Below are 21,877 nucleotides of genomic sequence, written 5' to 3' on the forward strand. Positions count from 1 at the left end.
TCCTCCGGCCATACCTCATTACATTCCAGGCATGACGACGAACAAAGCAGTTGACTCCCTGGTTCAAACGAGACAACGCATCCATACTAAGCTACAACACAGACTACTAAAGGCACAAGAGGCAATGAAGCGCTACGCCGATACTAAACGCGAGGACATCACATTTACCCCAGGACAATGGGTTTACGTTAAACTTAAACCCTTCCGGCAACGTTCCGTCACCGGCACGAACCACTCGAAGCTGTCCAAACGATACTTCTGACCATTCCAGGTCACAGCTCGCATTGGTGAAGTAGCTTACAAACTACAGCTCTTGGAGGACTCTCGTATCCATCCGGTCTTCCACTGCTCCCTATTACGACCTCATCACGGTCCACCACCGTCCGTTTCGACACCATGGCCTCTTCAAGTTGTGAGCCAATGCCCGGTCCCACGACCACTTTGCATCCTGGACTCCAAACTAGATACTTCCACGTCACCTCCAACTCAACTCGTTCTCACACAGTGGGCCGGCCAACCACCGGAGGATACCACGTGGGAGCCATGGCTGGACCTCCAGGAGACATACCACCTTGAGGACAAGGTGGTGTCTGGAGGAGGGGGTATTGATAGTAGCAGAGACCCTCGAGGAGAGGATAACAACAGCGACTCACACGAGCCCAGCCCACAGATGAATAGGGACGAACCTGAACCAGCAAGACCCGCGAGGATAGCCCATAAGCCTACATACTTGAACGATTACATAACATAGTTGTTGAACATTGCATGAATAAATAAGTCAATAAGGCACGTGCATAAAATAGTTAGTTCCAGATTAGTTAGAACGGTTAAGACCGTTAGAGTTCGTTAAGCAAGGAAGGTGTATATAAGATACTGGAACCTATGAATAAAGCATGTGTAGAATCTTAATTGAGAATAATATTCAGGAGGTGCCTTCCTCGAACCAAGGCTTTCTCTCTCTTCCCTTCTCATACACACCTAACACGTACACTGTGGTAATTATATATATTGACACTAGTATGCTATCGTAACTCCCACGACTCTTATAGTATATAAGTCATAAGCTCCCATCGTTTCTAAAATAAATACATCGCTCATTCTACCGGATGCACGTAAACTAGGTATTAGTAAGAATTTTTAAAAAATCATATTAAGACTAGTGTTAAAAAAAATTAACATGACTTTTATTGAAAGAAACATCTCAGCCTAGTACACTTTTTCTCCAACTTCATTATCCTTTGTGCGTGGTTTGGTTGCATTGCATCACATATTCAGTTCTTCACTATTAGCCTTTTAGTCATTCATTCTGGAGGAAGAAAAAAAAATAAGTAAAATCAAAGCTACTTCCTATAAATCAGGAATAAAATATATCCAAAATTTGACCAAAGATTCTCACTTTTTGGATTCCACTGTTATCAGCAGTATTGGGTTCCTATATAAAAAGTGAAGCAAAAAAGAAAAAGGAAAAAAAGAAATATTACAAAGGGAGAGAATTCCTCAAATATTTTGTACTAAGAAATTAAAGATGATTGGTGTAATAAGAAAAAATAGAGAATGTTTTGTACCAAGGTGGGTATTTTTAAGAGTGATTAGAATAATTTCCTCAAATATTTTCTTCTAGTACTCAAATTTATAATATAGAAATAAATTTTCATAATTTTAAAAAATAAATTAACATATTTTCATAACTAGTTAACTTGTTACTTGTGCATTGTATGTAATAAGATGTTTTTTATTTAATTAACAATTACAAATGGTAAGTAGCAATTCTAATAAAGTTGCTTAAGGACCCAAGCCCAAAACCTTGTGAGGGTAAGTAGCAGTAACTGGATCAGGAAACTTATCATTTGGTTTCAGATTCCATCAGGGAATAGGACAATTTCCCACTAATATCTACAAACTTGACCTATAACAATGATAAATGTCTTCATAGCAGTACCTTCTTTACATAAAAATTGGAGTTATAAAAAATATTTCAATTGGATTCTTAACAATGATATATATAAAAGACTTAATATTCTTTCTATTTTGTTCGATCCCTAATTATAATCCTCTCAAATATATAATGGTGTGTATACTAAAATTATATTTTAATCAAATAATTTATATTTTAATATATTTTAAAAAATTTATAGATTAAACTGTAATTTTGATTCTCTCATTTTAACAAAATCATGATTTTAATTTTCTGGTTTCTAACTGAGACATTTAATCCCTCTTGTTTGAAAAATTTAGAAATTTGATGATGGGTTAAATAGCATTAACCATTAGGAATAATGTGTTAACTCACCAATTGTTGATGCGGCACGTTTAATAAAATGTTTTATAAAACACCTTTCCCTGCCTGATAATGAACTTGAGCATATCATAATAAAATGTTACTTAAATTCTTGAACCAATAAAATCAACTAACCTCATTAGCATGTAAATGGACTAAAGTCTTCAGCTCTGCTCATCCTAAAAGTGCAGTATGCCCCTTGCCAAAAAGCCAATCCAACAACTACCATAGCAGGATTTTCCAACATATAAATCAAAGAAAAATAAAATATTAAAAGCTAACATTTAGGCAAGGTGTCTCTGGTTTATCTTGTTACCTATAACTACCGGAAAGACAGACACTGATGAGCCTATCTGTCTGCATTTTTTTATTTTTTAAAGTTGGATTTGTTGCATATGTAGGTAGTGCAATTTTTTTGTATCAGTGTAATTCACATGAGAGGTTGAAATAAAATAATAACAAGAAGAAGGCTAGAGGGATAACTTCACAATGTTCACGCTGCACCTCATCTTCCAAAATGCTTCCGCAGCACCAGCATGATCTATTAAGTGCTTCGCAAATTCCTTGAAACCCAAGGACAATAAATAATTCATACAAAGATTTGATTTTTTTCATAACATAGGAATGTGATTTTTGTGTTTGAGGGAGTGGCAGATTATAAGCAAAGGCAAATCTCACTTACACATACGCAAGCTTTTCATTTATCAAGCATTGCATCATATATGAATAAACCAAGTAATTTTCAGCAATACAATGTTGATATTAAATACACCTTAAGTTAAATTGAACAAAACTTCAGGCATAGTAGCATATAATTTGGCTGACTATCAACTCCCTACAAAATTTACATACATAATACCGAAGAGGTTTAAAGTGCACAGGTTGATCAATTAATAACCATGCCACCGAACCCCATTCTTGGGACCAGGAGAGTCACATTATCCAATCTAAAATACTTGTGATATATAAACTGGATCGGATCACACAGAAAAAAGGTATGTACTGTAACATCTCATTATAATCCCTGGTGCCAGTGTCATATTAGCAGAAACACAGATAGATCTACAATGGATTACAAGACTAAACAGAAGGAAAAAAGATACAGTAGCATAGGGTGTTTGAGATACACCTTCATCTCTCCTATGCACTCCTTGGTCACTACTTCCTTGCCTCCCCTCTCTACTCTGCCCTCGTTTTATTTTACTGTAGCTTGCTACAAAATTCACAAGTATGCCATTCAAGTTTTACTTTGACAAGATTTCATATTTGCTATTTTGCTTTCCAAATTTCAAGCATTCAACCCCGATAACCTTTTGTCATTTTTATAACAATAAAACAAGAAAATAGCAGAACCAGAACTGAATAGCTTTCCATCTTAGATAATCAATATTTACCTTGAGCATGGAAGTTTGAATTATATCAATCAGCAATTTGAAAGATTTCATGTTGCCTCAAAGCATTTGTATATCAAGATGTATAAAATGTAAAGGAAAAATATGGGAGAGAAATATGGATTGTTTCCTGAAAGTAAAGCCTCTTATGATTTAAAGCCACTAAAAACAGATGAATTGGAGAGATCACAAAATTCATTTTATTAAATCAATGTACTTACCTGACTTGTCAATTCGCTCTGAATTTTCCTCTAGCCACCTGAGTCACTTTCATATTGTCTCATGTATGAAAGTACACTGGCCCTTGAATGCAAAGCTGAATGTTCACATGCACCCAAGACAGAATCAAATGCCAAGAACATGAAGAATGCAAGAGCTAACCCATTATGTAATGATGGTGTCAACAAACCAATTCATTGTTGCGTAGTTAGTAAATAGTCGCATATAATACATAAGCAAAAGCACAACTGTACTGAATAATCCAATGAAGTATTTATGAGAAAACACAAACAACAATGCTTGATAAAAAAAAGCAACTTGACAAGCTGCAGAAAAAACCATCTATAGGGATTTTATTTTTACATCAAATTCACAAACCTCAATCTATGGACTCTGTTATGTTAGATTGTTGCTCCTCAAATAAAGATTGAATTCTCTGCAGTAAACAACATACCCTGGTATTTAGCCAAAAGAATATAACCAACTCCAGAAACATACATCTAAATAATTTTCCTTTTCCCCTTTCCTCTCTTTTTATTGCATTTAAATAACAATACTATATCTCAGGGCAATTAAATATCATGTTTCTCCTAGCAAATAACTATACTATATCTCATGTTTACTTCCTACCTTGATAGAGCTTCCAACTTCCTCTAGTTTCTGCATTAGTAGCAGCTCCCCAAAAGGATTAGGATCATGTTTCAATGACATTGATGGAAACATCTAAAAATCAAAGAAAGCAACAATGGGTGAGAGAGAGAATGAGACAATAAGTAAGCAGCATGAACAATGAGTTCTAAGTTCTAAGCGATATAAAGGTATACTGGGTAATGACAAATTATTGGTCAACCACTCACCCAGAAGTTCAGAAGCAAAATTTAAAAAGATTTATTCCCAATGCATGTGACAGCATGGTAAATGACTTATCATCAGATGATGTGGAACATCTTCTAATGTAGAGACCTGTCTTGACACAATCTCATTTTTCATGTTCGATAGACGCATCGTAACAGCCAGAAAAGAATGGAAGCATTGCAAAATGCAGTTCCACAAAACCCATGTTATCAACTTGATGTGGAAGAAGAAAACAAGGAAAACAAGGAAAAGTGACTTAGGTGGCTAGAGGAAACTTTTTTTCTTAATCACCTTCAGAAAGTACTTACCAGCAGTGTCCCATAATCCTAGATTAACTGTGCTTCCATCAATCACCACATTTGCATTGAAGTTGTCAAAAACTGTAGGCACATAGTCCTATTTTTTTTTCCAACAAGAGCAAGTTAAACACAAACTAAAACTTAACACATTCAAACAACTAAAACATCATGTGTTTTCGTACCATGGGGAATGTGTTGCTAGTGTAAGAGATGAGCAAAATAGAATCCCACCACTACACATAGAGTTTGGTCCACGCTTCTTTTCGAATCCCACCACTACAATCAAACAAAAATCAAAATTAAAACCCATATCACAAAATCCCCAAATTCACAATCTCTACTATTCTAACACAACAAAATCGGATTTTTCCAGTAGAAAATGGAAAAAAGAGAAAAACTAAGGATGTTGAACATTGTGGGTATAGGCATCTGAACTTAACCCTTACCTCTTGGAGTGGTAGCAATATTAGGGTTAGGTGTTTCCGTTCTCACAAAAACCCTACCCTTCGCCAGAGACGGGACGGAGCACAAGTTGGGGAATGTTCACGACGAGCTTGTGGAGGTCAGGGCAGGGTGAAGGGTGAGAGTGAGATGTACGAAGGTCACAGCAGGGTGAAGGGCGAAAGGGAGATGGAAAGGCATGCGCATTCCAAAGACTAAAGCATAAATAATTAATAAAATAACTACAAATGAGACAAAGGCAGTTTTTATAAAAAAAAACCGTAGTAATAGGCTTACAAACAAAGGCAGTTTTATAAAAACCGCCTTCATAACATTTGTATAAAAAACGGTTTATACAACCCGTCATTAAGCTTTATAAAAAGTTGGTATTAATTTCAAAAATGCCACCACAAGCTTTATTACAACGGTTATTTTATAACTGACTTAGATTCAACGATGTTGAATCACACTTTTGTAGTAGTGAAAACATGTTCCGGTGCATCCAGATACGATGTGTTCATTAACTTCAAAGGGGAAGACACATGTTATGAATTTACTGGGCATCTTCACAAAGCTCTTTGTAACAAGGGAATCCGTGCTTTCATTGATGAAGATGACCTTGAAAGAGGAGACAAAATAACAACAACACTTGAGGAGGCAATTAAAGGATCGAGGATTGCCATCACTGTGTTCTCTAAAGACTATGCTTCTTCCTCATTTTGCTTAGATGAACTTGTAACCATCTTTGGCTGCTACCGCAAGAAAACTCATTATTCCTGTCTTTTATAATATGGATCCTTTTAATGTAAGACACCTGCAAGGAAGTTATGCAGAAGGATTGGCTAGGCTTGAGGAAAGGTTCCATCCTAACATGGAGGAATGGAAGAAGGCTCTGCAGAAAGTAGTAGAATTGGCTGGGCATCATTTCAAAGATGGGTATCCCTCCTTACCAAGCTTTTGCTTTATAATTTTTGTTAAAATTGAAAGAGAAAATAAATGTTTGTTAACCTTGACAAGATATGGATACAAGGGTTTTAGTTTAACTTCACTACAACTATAATTTCTTGTTTGAAACAGAGCTGTATATGAATACAAGTTTATTGGGAAGATTGTTGATGATGTCTTCGACAAGATTTATAAAGCTGAAGCAAGTTGATAGGAAACTAGAAGCAGCATCAAGTGCAATAGCTACACAGCCAAAAAGGAGGGTGCAAAAAGAAGAAAAGCCCAAAAGGAAGACTTCGAAACCATCTTACCTCAACCACTATGTTTGAGGGGAAATGGGGTAGAGCAATCTTCCTAGAATCATAAAGCAATCTTGCTTGATGCTTGTCTGCTTATAGGAGACAAGCCTAACAAATTCGGTTATTTTAATATTCCAAGAATCATATCAACACAATTCTGTTACTAGGAACTCTATAAATACACTGTGTAAATAAATAGCAAGATCAATGAAAATTCACAAATTACCTTTATCTTTCTTCTTCTTCCTTGAAATTCTGGAGGTTCTGGCCCTCGAAGCCAGTTTCACATAAGAGGGTCTATCAGTGATGTTCTCGTTGTCCTCATGACTGATCCTAGCAAAATTGCGGGAATCCTCAAATCGACTCAAGGATGATTTTATCCGTCTTACCAACCAACAACTATACCTCAGCAAATCCATGCATTCCATGACTTTGAGATTGATGAGCTCCTTCATCGTGTTTCTCTGTTGCTTTCGTCTTCTACGGCAACACCACCCCTGTTACCTCCCTCTCACCCTGTACCTGCAACCACACACAAAATGAAATTAGATGTGCCTCAGTTTGATGGCACTGAACCACTTGGTTGGATCTTCAAGATCAACCAATTTTTTGAGTACCATGGCACTCCGAAGCAAGACCGTCTCACCATTGCCTCGTTCTACATGGAGGGTAGGGCCCTTGCTTGGTTTCAAAGGATGACAAGCAATTATCAATTTACCTCCTGACCTGTTTTCCTCCAAGCCCTGCAAACCCGCTTTGCCCCATCCCAATACGAAGAGCCTACCGGTACCCTATTTAAGCTCACTCATAGGGGAACAGTGGGACAATACCTGTTGGAGTTCGAGGATCTGGCTAATCAGATCATCGACCTTTCATCGCCTTTCCTCCTAAGCTGCTTCATCTTGGGTCTTACGTCGGAGATCCGTCGGGAAGTGCAGGCTCACTAGCCTTTGACTTTGGACCATCGATAGACGCCGCTATCACGCACTTTGCAACCCCCTCCAACTCCACTTCGCACCACACCATTACTGACACTCTTATCTTCGTCTCCTCGACCGCCACCACCAACATTGAAGCGCCTGACACCAGACAAGATAACCTCACGCTGTGAGCATGGGTTATGCTTCAATTGCGATGAGAAGTACCATAAAGGTCACTGTTGTGCCTATAGGGTTTTTCTCCTCATCACGAAAGAGGAAGATCCTTCGTAATCTAATATAGACCCAATTGACCCGCCTGGCAACCCTGACACGTACCTAGCAACCCAATTGACATCGGGCACCATCTGATTCTTCTGGCCGACGGTGGGAGCACCCATAATTTCATTAAACAACAACTCGTCCTTAATTGGGCTTACCTTGTCGGGAAACGGCACCATTACGAGTGATGGTGGGTAATGGCCAACACCTGGAGTGCAATAGCATATGTGAAACAGTCCCCATTCACATTCAAAACACTACCTTCACAGTGGATCTTTATGTCCTGCCGATATCGGGCGCCAATGTTGTTTTGGGTGTCCAATGGCTTAAATCATTAGGCCCAGTTCTAACCAATTATAATACTTAGTGCATGCAATTCTTTAATGAGGGGCATTTAGTTGAATTAAGGGGAGAAAACGAGGCCAACCTAGGACTCTTTACACCACAACAGTTTTGCCATTTATGTCACAAACAGAACGATGCTTTATACTTCCACATTGCAGTGTTTTCATACTCAAATACCTCTTCAGCCACCAAAGACCCTCCCCTGGAAATCCAAGCCTTATTCACTAAGTTTGGCTCATTGTTTCAAAATCCATAGGCTTTACCTTTGGCCAGGGACACCGTCCACCACATTCACCTGGTTCCAAATTCAGCTCCGTTCAACGTGCGCCCTTACCTTTATCCTCACTATCAGAAGCATGATATTGAGCTTCAGGTTGAATATATGCTATAGAAAGGCCTTATTCAACCCAGTACAAGTCCGTTCTCGTTATCGGTATTGCTCGTGAAGAAATAAGATGGTTCTTGGCGATTCTATATGGACCATCGAGCCTTGAATGTTGTCATAGTCCGGGATAGGTTCCCCATTCCCACGATTGATGAGCTTTTGGATGAATTAGGAGGCCCTTGATGCTTTTCGATGCTGAACCTGTTGTAGCGGTACCATCAAATTACAATGCATGTTGCCGATATTCCTAAAACAACCTTCCGAACACACCATGGTCATTATGAGTTCAAAGTAATGTCATTTGGTTTGTGTAATGCCCCATCATCATTCCAGGCCACCATGAAAATGATTTTCTGGCCATACCTCTGTCACTTCATCATCGTCTTCTTCGATGACATCCTCATATATAGCGGCTCCTTTGAGGCTCACTTACATAATCTAGAAACCACATTCTAGGTGCTACTTGACAATCACTTTGTTTTAAAATTGTCTAAGTGTTTCTTTGCTCAGTCTCAGGTGGAGTACCTTGGGCATCTTGTCTCTCAGAAGGAAGTGGAACTAGTAGCTTCGAAGGTTGCCACCATTCATCAATGGCCAGTCCCTCGTTCGACCAGAGCAGTGTGGAGCTTCTTGGGCCTCACGGGATTCTATCGCAGGTTCATTAGAAGCTATGCGACCACAGTAGCTCCCTTGGTCATGGTCACCCCCGTTGAGCCATTCTGGTGGACGACTCAAGCTTAGATAGCTTTCAAATAGCTTAAACAGGCCCTATCGACAGCACCAGTTCTGGCCTTACCTAATTTCCAACTGCCCTTCATTATCGAAATGGATGATTTCAGGGTAGGAATGGGCACGGTCCTATCTCAATAGGGACACCCCATTTCCTTTTTCTGCAAACCCTTCATCCCGAAGTTCCTTCGTGCCTTAATGTATGTATGAGGACTGTTTGCGATCACGACGAAGGTAAATAAATGGCGCCAGTACCTTCTTGGCCACCGCTTCGCCATTATTACCAACCACCTGAGCCTCAAGGAATTACTAACCCAAGTAATTCAAACATCGGAACAACACACGTATTTGGCACGATTAATGGGGTATGACTGTCAAATCCAGTATCGTTCTGGCATACATAACCAAGCTGCTAATGCTCTATCAAGATTTCCAAAACAAGACCCATCCTTGTCCATGATCCTGTTTGTGCCATCCTTAACCTTTTTGGAAGAACTTCGCCGCCAGCTTGACAATCATCCAGAATACACTCGTCACTGTCAAGATGTTCTCAATAATCCAGCCAAACACCCACAATACCTTGGGGACTTCTGATAATCTCCACCTTGCTCACGGAGTATCATGCTACACCCACAGGTGGCCATATATCAGAAAACTTCTACTGGCTCGGACTCCGAGAGGATGTTAAGTAGCAGGATTATTATGCCCCATTCCGGTTCCATACCGACCTTGGGAGGATCTCTCGTTGGACCTTATTGTCGGACTCCCATCATACCATGGAAATACAACCATACTTGTGGTCGTTGATCATTTCTCGAAGGGTATTCATCTGGGAATGTTACCCTCTGCTCACACTACTCATATGGTGGCTTCCTTATTCATGGAAATCATGGTCAAAATCCATGGGATTCCCCAAAGTTTGGTCTCCAATAGAGACCTATTATTCATCAGTCGTTTCTGGCAAGAATATTTTTGGTCAAGTGGGACAAGTTGCGGATAGTTCTGCATACCATTCATAGAGTGATGGACAAACTGAGGTCTTGAATTGCATCATTGAACAATACTTGCACACTTTTGTTCATCGCCGGTCGAACACATGGGGGAAGCTTCTTCCTTGGGTAGAATGGTCCCACAACACCTCGTGGAATGTGGGAACAGGCACCACTCCATATGAGATAACCTTTGGTTGTAAACCCTTTAATTTTGTAGAGTACATCGTTGGGTCCTCTAATATCAATGTTTTTGAAGATATGTTGATCGACAGAGAAGAGACCTTCCAAGCTATTCGCAAGAAGTTTATGAAAGCTCAAGATACCATGAAGAAACATGCTGACAGTAAACGCTGAGAGGTAAATTATCAAGCAGGAGACTGGGTCTTGCTCAAGCTTTGCCCTCACCGGCAGACATCTGCCAAAAATCCTCAGGCAAGTTAGCCAAGAGGTTCTATTGACCCTTCCAGATCATAGAACGTATTAGCACAATGCCCTATAGGTTACAATTACCAGAAGAAGCTAAGATACACCCTATTTTTCATTGTTCCATGCTCAAACCATTTAAGGGATCACTAGAGCACAAGGAAGGAATTGCATTGCCACCAAAATTAATCAGTGATCAACCTCTCATGTTTCCTTTGTGTGGAAGCAATGCCTTCCAAGATTATTTTGATGATGCCAAAGAATCAAGAGTTAAGAAAGTCCTAAAGAATCAAGAGTTAAGCAAATTCCAAAGATTCAAGAATCAAGATTCAAGTTTCAAGAATCAAGATTCAAGAACAATCAAGATCAAGATTCAAGACTCAAGATTCAAGAATCAAGAGAAGACTCAATCAAGATAAGTACTAAAAATGTTTTTCAAAAAATTGAGTAGCACAAGAATTTTTCACAAAATCTTTTACCAAAGAGTTTTACTCTCTGGTAATCGATTACCAGTAGCCAACATTGTTTTCAAAACTGATTTACAAAGCTGTAATTGATTACCATGAGCATGTAATCGATTACCAATGTTTTAAAACGTTTGATTTCAAATTTCAAGAGTCACAACTAGTGATAAAACATTTTCAAATCATTTTAAACTTGTTTAATCGATTACACAATACTTGTAATCGATTACCAGAGTTTCTAAATGTTTTGATTTTCAAAATTTAAACTTGAAGAGTCACATTTGTTGATGTGTAATCGATTACACCTTGATGGTAATTGATTACCAGTGAATGATTTCGAAAAATAAATTTCCAAAAGTCATAATTCTTAAAGTGATTTGTTTCTGAAGATTTTTTCAAAAGTCACAACTTTTTAAGTGACTAGTTTTCAAAAGAGTCACAATTTTTAAAAGGTTACTAGTTTTAAAGAAATTGCCAAGAGTCACAAACTTTAACTTGAGTCATCAAATGATTATAAATATGTGACCATGGCATGAATTTCACAACAAGTTTTTATAGAACTTTCTAACTCATTTCTCTTCATCTTTCAACAAGTTTTTTTTACAGAAATCTCTGATTCATTTCTCAACTTCTTTCTAAGATTTTTTGTTCAAAACTTTCTCTTCCAAGAAAAGTTCATTGTTCAAAAACTTGTGTTATTCTTCTTCTTCATTCACTTCTCCCTTTGTCAAAAGAATAGAAGGACTAACCGCCTTAATTCTTTTGTGTCTCTCTTCTCTCTTTCCAAGAGAATTCAAAGGACTAACCGCATGAGAATTCTTTTGATTCTTCCCTTCCCCTTAAACAAAAGATTTCAAAGGACTAACCGCCTGAGAATTATGTGTCTTAACACATTGGAGGGTACATCCTTTGTGGCACAAGTAGAGGGTAGATCTACTTGGGTTGTTATACTGAGAACAAGAGAGGGTACATCTGTTGTGGATAAGTTCAAGTGGAGGGTACATCCACTTGGTTGTTCAAAGAGAACAAGGGAAGGTACATCCCTTGTGGATCTTTGGCTTGTAAAGGATTTTACAAGGTTGAAAGAAATCTCAGAACCGTTGGTTGCTTGGGGACTGGACGTAGGCACGGGTTGTGGCCGAACTAGTATAAATCTTGTGTATGTCTTCTTTTTCCCTACACTTTTTAATTTCTGCTGTGTACTTTTAATTGTCGCTTTTACTTTTGGTTAAGTTATTGTTTATGTTCTTTACTTTCTTAACTTAGTAGTAAAAGCCTAGTTGAATCTAGTAACATTAAGAAGGATTAATTTTTAATTAGTCAAGACACTTTAATAATTAATTCAATCCCCCCCCCCTTCTTAATTATTCTGAGGCCACTTGATTCAACAAGTGGTATTAGAGCAGGTTTCTTGAGAAAAGTTTCACAACTTCAAGATTCATGGCCTCATCAAATTCTCTGTTTCCTGAAGGAAACTCTATCCATAGGCCACCTATCTTTAATGGTGAGGGTTACCACTATTGGTAAACCCAAATGCAAATCTTTATTGAAGCCATAGATTTAAACATTTGGGAAGCAATAGAAATAGGACCTTACATACCCACCATAGTCGATGAAAGCACTAGCACAACAACACAAAAACCTAGAGATAAATGGAGTGAAGAGGATAGAAGAAGAATCCAATATAATCTAAAAGCCAAAAACATCATCGCTTCTGCCCTAGGAGTAGATGAATATTTTAGAGTGTCTAAATGTTCTAATGCAAAGGAGATGTGGGATACTCTCCAACTTACACATGAAGGCACCACTGATGTGAAAAGATCTAGAGTCAATACCTTTACACATGAATATGAATTATTTAGGATGAATCCTAATGAGAACATCCAAAGTATGCAGAAAAGATTCACACACATAGTCAATCATCTTGCCTCCTTAGGAAAAACCTTCCCTAATGAAGATTTAATTAATAAAGTTTTAAGATGCTTAAGTAGGGAATGGTAGCCCAAGGTAACTGCCATTTCTAAAAGTAAAGATCTTTCCTCTATGTCTCTTGCCACTCTTTTTGGAAAATTGCAGGAACATGAAATGGAACTTCAACATCTCAACCAAAATGAAGAGACTGACAAAAGGAAAAGAAGCATAGCACTCAAAGCCTCCTCCTCAATGCAAGAAGAAGAAGAAGAAGAAGAAGAAGAATCTGATGATGAAGAGGATTTCTCACTCTTTGTGAAGAAGTTTCATAAATTCGTCAAAAATAGAAGAATGGAAAGAAGCCATAACTTCAACAATGGGAAGAGATCCCAAGAAGTTTCTCCTACACTTAAATGCTATAAGTGTAATCAACCCGGTCACATAAAGGCAAATTGCCCCTCAAATGAGTCATGGCCCGAGAAGAATGAGAAGAAAAGCTATAAAGAAAGAAGATCCAAGAAGGCGTATATTGCTTGGGATGACAATGACTCATCTGATGGTTCGAAGAAGGAGATTAACCTTCTATCCAAGGACTATGAAAGTGATGAGAACATCTCTCAAGAAGTTTAAGTAAGAAAAACAAAATTCTGACTTCCATCTTTAAAGATCTAAGCACTTGAATCATGAAAAAGGTAACATCAAAACCATTATCTTTTAAAATTAATTTGGTTGAAATTTCTCTTTTATTTAACTTGTTTATATGATGACTAACAAAATTTTATTTGTTTGTCTTGTTTGATTTCTAAATGAGTTTGTGCTCAAATGTTTAGTTGAATTATCTTCCTTTCTCAAAATATGAAACTTATCATTAAAATAAATCTAAATGGTTGATGATGCCATGATCTATATCTTTCAATTGTTGTATGATTACTTGGATGATATGTTTAGAAGTACTTGATTGATTGCTCATGTTTTTTCAAAACCATTATATTATATAAAATTATTTCTTGATATATAAAAACTTTCTATGTTCATCTTAGTAAGTGTTGATTTTTATTGATGTTTTAGAAGAAGTGTCTGGTAATTGATTACATTCTCATGTAATCGATTACAGGCAGTTAGACTAAGTGTAATCGATTACAACATTCATCTAATTGATTACATAATTGATTACAACATTCCTGTAATCAATTATAGAGCGTCTGTGTCTATAAATTCGAAATTTCGAACCCAAAATCCCTAAATCTTCAAAACTTGATTTCTCCCTCAATTCTCAACCAAATCATGTCCCACAAAGCCCAAAATTCATCTTTTTTTATCCTCTTTCATTTCAAACGATTGAAATTTCGAATAAGTCTCTCAAATGGCGGAACCATCGAAGAAGAAAAAGGGGATTGTGACTTCATTCGCAGTTACTGGAACACGAAGCCACGGAACATCCAAGGCGCAGACATCTCAAATTCTTCCCTCCATATCATCTCCTACGTTGTTTTCCTCGGAAGAACAACGTATCCGGTACAATTCTCTTTTCTCTTCTCGTTCCATTATCGACCCTAAGTTCGTAGACTTAGCTTTCTCTAATGATGAAGTGTTTGATTGCTTTCAAGCATTTCAAAATTCTGGTTTAATTCAGTTTATCTCCATGAAACTTCCTTTTTACCCTGAATTGGTTAAAGCTTTTTATTCAAACCTAGAAATTCAAGAACATTCCTTGATTTCCGAAGTGTATGGGATTAAGATGGTCATAGACCAGTCCCTCTTCTTTGATCTCACTCAATTATCAAGTGACAGTGTACCATTTGAGGGTTCACTTGATGATGAGTTGAAGTTTGATTTTTCTGTGTCTGATGCCTGCCGGATGGTTTGCACCAACCAAGCGGATATGACTAGAAGGCTTCTTGCTGATTCATTGGCATTCGAATGCCGCATCATGCACTACTTGATTGTGCATATCCTACTCCCTAGATCTTCCAACCTTGCACAGGTTTCTGAGGAAGATTTGATAATCATGTGGGTTTTCTTAACTGGTCGTCAAATCAACTGGGCCCTTCTTGTGAGATATCGCATGCATAAGGCATTGCGATCAAATGCTCCACTCCCATATCCCCATCTGATTACTTTGTTTCTACAACATTTTAATGTCCCTCTTGACTCTGATCCCTTTGTCAATGTCAAGAGATCCTTCTCTATAGGTGCAAATGTAGTGTCTTCCTTCGGTTACCGCAAAGAGAAGGATGGCTCTTGGGTAAAGAAGGATGCTCCAGTACAGGCCGCTGAAGACCGCTGTCCATCACCACATTCTCATAGAGATGACTCTTCATCTCTTATGCACAGCATTCTTGAAAGGTTTGATGGACTTCAAACCTATGTTGGTGAGAGATTTGATGCTTTGGAACGACAAGTGGACATGCGATTCGACAAAATGGACTCAAGGATCACAAAGGTTGAAGAAGATGTCACCATCATTCGCGACTGCCTTGATTTACCTCCACCACCATCAGTTTAGACATTATTATTATTATTATTATTACTTTGATTTCTAGCCGTGTATTTGGCTATATTATTATGACATTTGAACACTTGGTATTTCTTTTATTATTTGCTTAGTATGACTGAACATGATGATTATATTTACTTGCTTTTGGTTGTTTATGGTTTGTGTTATATGACTAAGTGGTTTGCATTTAAATTTTGTGTTATTAATATTTTTCTTTATGTATGGTTTAGAATCTTTAATGCTTGTTTTACAAATTATGCCTTGTGTATGTTTTAAATTATTTATGTTTTACGCACTTTGGCCTTTTTTGATGTTGCCAAAGGGGGAGAGAAAATGGGTATTTTAGAAATCAAGAAAATGGGTATTTTAGAAATCAAGACATTATATTTTTTTCAAAGCTTTAAAATTAAGCATAAATTCAAAAAGAAAGGGGGAGAAAGGGATGAGTGAACGGTAGAACAAAACTTGTATGTACTCTCTTAATTTCATGATTGTCATCATAAAAAAGGGGGAGATTGTGGAAGCAATGCCTTCCAAGATTATTTTGATGATGCCAAAGAATCAAGAGTTAAGCAAGTCCCAATGAATCAAGAGTTAAGCAAATTCCAAAGATTCAAGAATCAAGTTTCAAGAATCAAGATTCAAGAACAATCAAGATCAAGATTCAAGAATCAAAAGAAGACTCAATCAAGATAAGTACTAAAAAAGTTTTTCAAAAAATTGAGTAGCACAAGAATTTTTCACAAAATATTTTACCGAAGAGTTACTCTCTGGTAATCGATTACCAGTAGCCAACATTATTTTCAAAACTGATTTACAAAGCTGTAATCGATTACCATGAACATGTAATCGATTACCAATGTTTTAAAACGTTTGATTTCAAATTTCAAGAGTCACAACTAGTGATAAAACATTTTCAAATCATTTTAAACTTGTGTAATCGATTACAAAATACTTATAATCGATTACCAAAGTTTCTAAATGTTTTGATTTTCAAAATTTAAACTTGAAGAGTCACATCTGTTAATGTGTAATCGATTACACCTTGATGATAATCAATTACCAGTGACTGATTTCGAAAAATAAATTTCCAAAAGTCATAACTCTTAAAGTGATTTGTTTCTGAAGATTTTTTCAAAAGTCACAACTTTTTAAGTGACTAGTTTTCAAAAGAGTCACAATTTTTAAAAGGTTACTAGTTTTAAAGAAATTGACAAGAGTCACAAACTTTAACTTGAGTCATCAAATGATTATAAATATGTGACCATGGCATGAATTTCACAACAAGTTTTTATAGAACTTTCTAACTCATTTCTCTTCATCTTTCAACAAGTTTTTTTACAGAAATCTCTGATTCATTTCTCAACTTCTTTCTAAGAGTTTTTGTTCAAAACTTTCTCTTCCAAGAAAAGTTCATTGTTCAAAAACTTGTGTTATTCTTCTTCTTCATTCACTTCTCCCTTTGCCAAAAGAATAGAAGGACTAACCGCCTGAATTCTTTTGTGTCTCTCTTCTCTCTTTCCAAGAGAATTCAAAGGACTAACCGCATGAGAATTCTTTTGATTCTTTCCTTCCCCTTAAACAAAAGATTTCAAAGGACTAACCGCGTGAGATATCTTTTGTTTCCCCTTACAAAGATTCAAAGGACTAACCGCCTGAGAATTCTTTGTCTTAACACATTGGAGGACTAAACATTGTTTTTGTTCTTTACTTTCTTAACTTAGTAGTAAAAGCCTAGTTGAATCTAGTAACATTAAGAAGGATTAATTTTTAATTAGTCAAGACACTTTAATAGTTAATTCGACCCCCCCCCCCTTCTTAATTATTCTAAGGCCACTTGATCCAACACTTTGGCCATTCTGGATTATTACAGAACATCATCAGGTGATGCTTCCAGGGAAGTGTTAGTGCAATGGCAAGGCCTAACTCCAAATGAAATTTCCTAGGAAGATTGGTCCCAATTATGCCAGGATTATCACCTTGAGGACAAGGTGATCTTACAAGGGCCGAAGGATGATGGGAAACCAGAACCAGCATTAGGTGCAATAGCTACAGAGTCGAAAAGTAGGGTGCAAAAAGAAGAAAAACCCAAAAGGAAGACTTTGAAACCATCTTACCTCAATGACTATGTTTGAGGGAAAATGGATAGCGCTGGCAAGGCAATCTTCCTAGAATCATAATGCAATCATACTTGATGTTACTCATAGGAGACAAGCCTAAAAATTTTGGTTATTGTAATATGCCTAGAATCATATAAGCACAATTATGTTACTAGGAACTCTATAAATACACTTTATAAATAACAAGCAAGATCAATGAAAATTCACAAATTACCTTTATCCTTCTTCTTCTTCCTTGCAATTCTGGAGGTTCTAACCCTCGAAGCCAGTTTCACACAAGAAGGTCTATCACAAGTATATATGTTGTGAATCACCTAGTTGGAATAGACTTACAAGTGGAAAAAATAAGGAAACTTTTGGAGGCTGGATCTAGTGATGCTATCTCCATGATAGGGATCCACGGAATGGGCGGAGTAGGAAAATCAACACTTGCACGAGCAGTTTATAATTTGCATACTGATCATTTTAATGATTCGTGTTTCCTACAAAACGTGAGAGAAGAATCCAATAGACACGGGTTAAAACTCCTATAAAGCATCCTTCTTTCACAAATACTTAAGCAGGAAATCAACTTAGCAAGTGAGCAACATGGAACTTCGATGATAAAAAATAAGCTCAAGGGAAGGAAGGTTCTCTTAGTTCTAGATGATGTTGATGAGCATAAGCAATTACAGGCAATTGTTGGAAAATTTGTTTGGTCTAAGTCTGAGTCTGAGTTTGGCACCAGAGTGATTTTGATCATCACCACTCGGGACAAACAACTCCTAACATCTTATGGGGTCAAAAGAACAAATGAGGTGAAAGAATTAAGTAAGAATGATGATATTCAATTGCTTTATTGGAAAGCTTTTAAAACATATGATGAAGTTTATCAAAGTTACAATCAGGTCTTCAATGATGTAGTAACTTGAACTTCTTGCCTTCCATTAGCTTTGGAAGTGATAGGTTCGAACCTGTTTGGAAAAAGTATTAAAGAATGGGAATCAACTATCAAACAATATCAAAGAATTCCTAATAAGGAAATCTTGAAAATACTCAAAGTAAGCTTTGATGCTTTGGTGAAAGAAGACAAAAGTGTTTTTCTTGACATTAATTGTTGCTTGAAAGGCTATAAACGCAGAGAGATTGAAGATATACTTCACAGTCTTTATGATAACTGCATGAAATACCATATTGGGGTGCTTGTTGACAAGTCTCATACAGACTCTATTAACAAATATGCTTTCTACATCGGTTATTTATGACTTTCTATATTGATTTTTAATCGATGTTGAAAGTACCGATGTTGAAAGTATTATGGTTAACATTGGGTTTTTAAAGCCGATGTTAACGCAAATTTACAACATCGGTTATCTAAATAACCGATGTTATATAATAAGAATTACACCAAAAAAAATGTATGAATATTGACAGTTGACATCGGTTATCTAGCAAAACCGATGTTAACTTATAGATTAACATCGGTTTTCTATAAAAACCGATGTTAAAGTTAGAAACGTTAATATTGGTTTCAGTAAAAAACCAATGTTAAATGTTGTTAGGTTAACATTGGTTTTTAAACAAAAACTGATGTTAATGTATAAGTTAACATCGGTTTTTTTACAGATACCTATGTTAACATTTTGGATATTAACATCGGTTTTTTACGAAAACTGATGTTAATATACACGAACAACATCGGTTTTTTGAAGAATCGATGTTAAGTTGTATGTTAACATCGGTTTTTTTTTATTAACATCGGTTTTCGTAAAAAATCAATGTTAATATCTAAAGCATTAACATTGGTTTGTCTATATTAACATCAGTTCTCCTTGCTAATGCCATATTTTTTACAGACAGTGTCCTCCACACCATCCTCGTCAATTGCAAGTGCCCATTTCCTGGTTAAATCAGATTTAAACTGCCTCCACCGCTAGCCGACAGTCTGAAGAACTTTCTTCTTTGTCCTACTATCAGAAGCTTCAAGGATTTCAAATTCCGCCTGACAAACAATAAATTAGGTTTTATTGGTAGTAAATTATAAATTTTGGCTACTAAAGAAAATCAAAGAAGAAAACTAAAATACCTGAATATCCTCCCATATCAAATCCTTCTAAGCAGCAGAGATTTCCTTCCAGGTCTCGTATGTCACATCGACCTTATCACGAGCGATAATCCCCAAATATGTTCTTAATTTCTTCTTGTGGGGACCGTCGGCCTTGCCAGTCGCAGGATCGACATTGACCACTGGTCTCTCTGCTCCAGGTGGTCTAGTGGCCAAGGATCGTAGTCGTGTCGCTTTACGTGTCCATTGGATTTGACTCTCTTAAGTGAATGGAGTGTACTTTATACTAATACTGATAATCGCAATGGTTGAGATTATATATGATGCAAATCTCAAGGATGAAGGGAACATTGGTAAGAGTAAGACTACACTGAATTGGTCTGAGTCATTCAATGAAGATGATGATGAAGACCTTCAAGAGACAGAGGCCAATTAAGCTCTTTTGGCAAAGCTTTTTGCTAGTATTTCAACTGTTAAAGCTGTATATGCTGAGTTACAGTATGCTCAGTTACCTTTTGACCCTGATGGCATTGAAGTCGCTAATCAATTGCTAGTGTCTGATCCTTCACGCAAGACTGCAATACTTGAGGCCGAATCCAAGGAATTTCAAGCTGTGATCAAAACCTAAGAGATCATGGGGATGAAGTTGGAGTCATAGGTGAGGCTCAAGGATTCCGAGATAATTTTTCTTAGGGAGAAGTTGGAGGAAGCTAATAGGCAAAACAAGGCAATCGAGAATAGATTGAATCAAATTGGCCAACTATCTGTTCTTGATAATCTTCACATAACAAGATTAAGTCCTAGCCATTTCATCACGGTTCTTCGCCACACGGTCCGGTCCATTATCAACTTTGTGAGGCTCATTGTTGATGACATGAGATATGCAGGTTGGGACGTTGATGCCACGGTTGATGCCATCGAGCATAATGTAGTTTATATGGCAGAAGATCACAAGTGTTTCACCAAGATGGCGAAGAGGGTGTGGCTTCTACACTGCTTGGCCTTCTCCTATGAGCCTCAGGCTTCAATCTTCCAAGTGGGGAAATGGTGCATATTCTCTGATGTGTACATGGAAGTGTGAATGATGAAATCTTCCTCTATTCATACGTGGAACCAGATCCACAAGTTGCTTTCACAATAGTTCCAAGGTTTAGGATTGGTAAAACGGTTTTACAGTGTCAAGTGTACCTCTCACAGCACCAAACCAAGGTTAAAAAAAATCAATTCAACAAAACAAAGGTTTGAATGTTTAGCCTTTCTATAAATGCTTGTTTTAGGCCTACATCATTGGGCTTAACCTTATAGAATAATTAAAATTTGACCAAGGGCAAACCCTCACTCTCAAATCATTGCTAGACATGGTTACCCTCCTAGACATAAGCTCTATAAGCCTCAAGGCTCAAGCATCAAGAACATGAATGTGTCGATAGAAGAAGGAGATAGTGTTGTTCTATAACAAAGTCAAGATACACATAATGCTGAAATGAGATTGAGTTCTCAACAATATAAAGCTTTTATGACATTGTTGCAACAACAAAGCTCAGTTCACAATAATTCACATGTAAACCAAATCGGTACAATCACTGGATCTAGTAATGAATTAAACATATGACAAAATGTTCCAAATCTAAAATGAATTAAAAATTCTAGAAAACATAATCATTTTTCCAACAAAAATGAAGTAGTTACATATGTATCATTCTAAAGGTTTTAAGTTCAAGTTAGTGTAAAGCACTTCAAGCTTGTCAATGTACCTATGAATTTTTTTTTTGGCTATGTAAATAAGCTAACCCTAAGAGAATATGGCAAGTGAAATTCCGAATGACAGATTCTGTTATGGCACCACAATGATCACAAATATATTTATTAATTGAACCAAGATGAACATATTCCAGATAAATATAAAACCAGTCATCAACCTACAAGCACATATGTTAAGGTTTTAAAGCTGTTACAGAATAATGATTATTAATCTTGAGCAGTTAATTATGAAGTAGGAGATTGCTTACTATTTCACTGCCAAAATACTGTACAATGTTTG

The 21,877-nt window shown here is 37.0% G+C and overlaps 1 pseudogene; it reads left to right on the forward strand.

Moving 5' to 3' along the window:
• Positions 1-20,140: 20,140 nt before the first annotated feature.
• Positions 20,141-20,917, forward strand: LOC114416300 (annotated as a pseudogene).
• The last annotated feature ends 960 nt before the right edge of the window (positions 20,918-21,877 follow it).

Source organism: Glycine soja, chromosome 6 (assembly GCF_004193775.1).
Source record: "Glycine soja cultivar W05 chromosome 6, ASM419377v2, whole genome shotgun sequence".
In the NCBI taxonomy this organism is placed as follows: Eukaryota; Viridiplantae; Streptophyta; class Magnoliopsida; order Fabales; family Fabaceae; genus Glycine; species Glycine soja.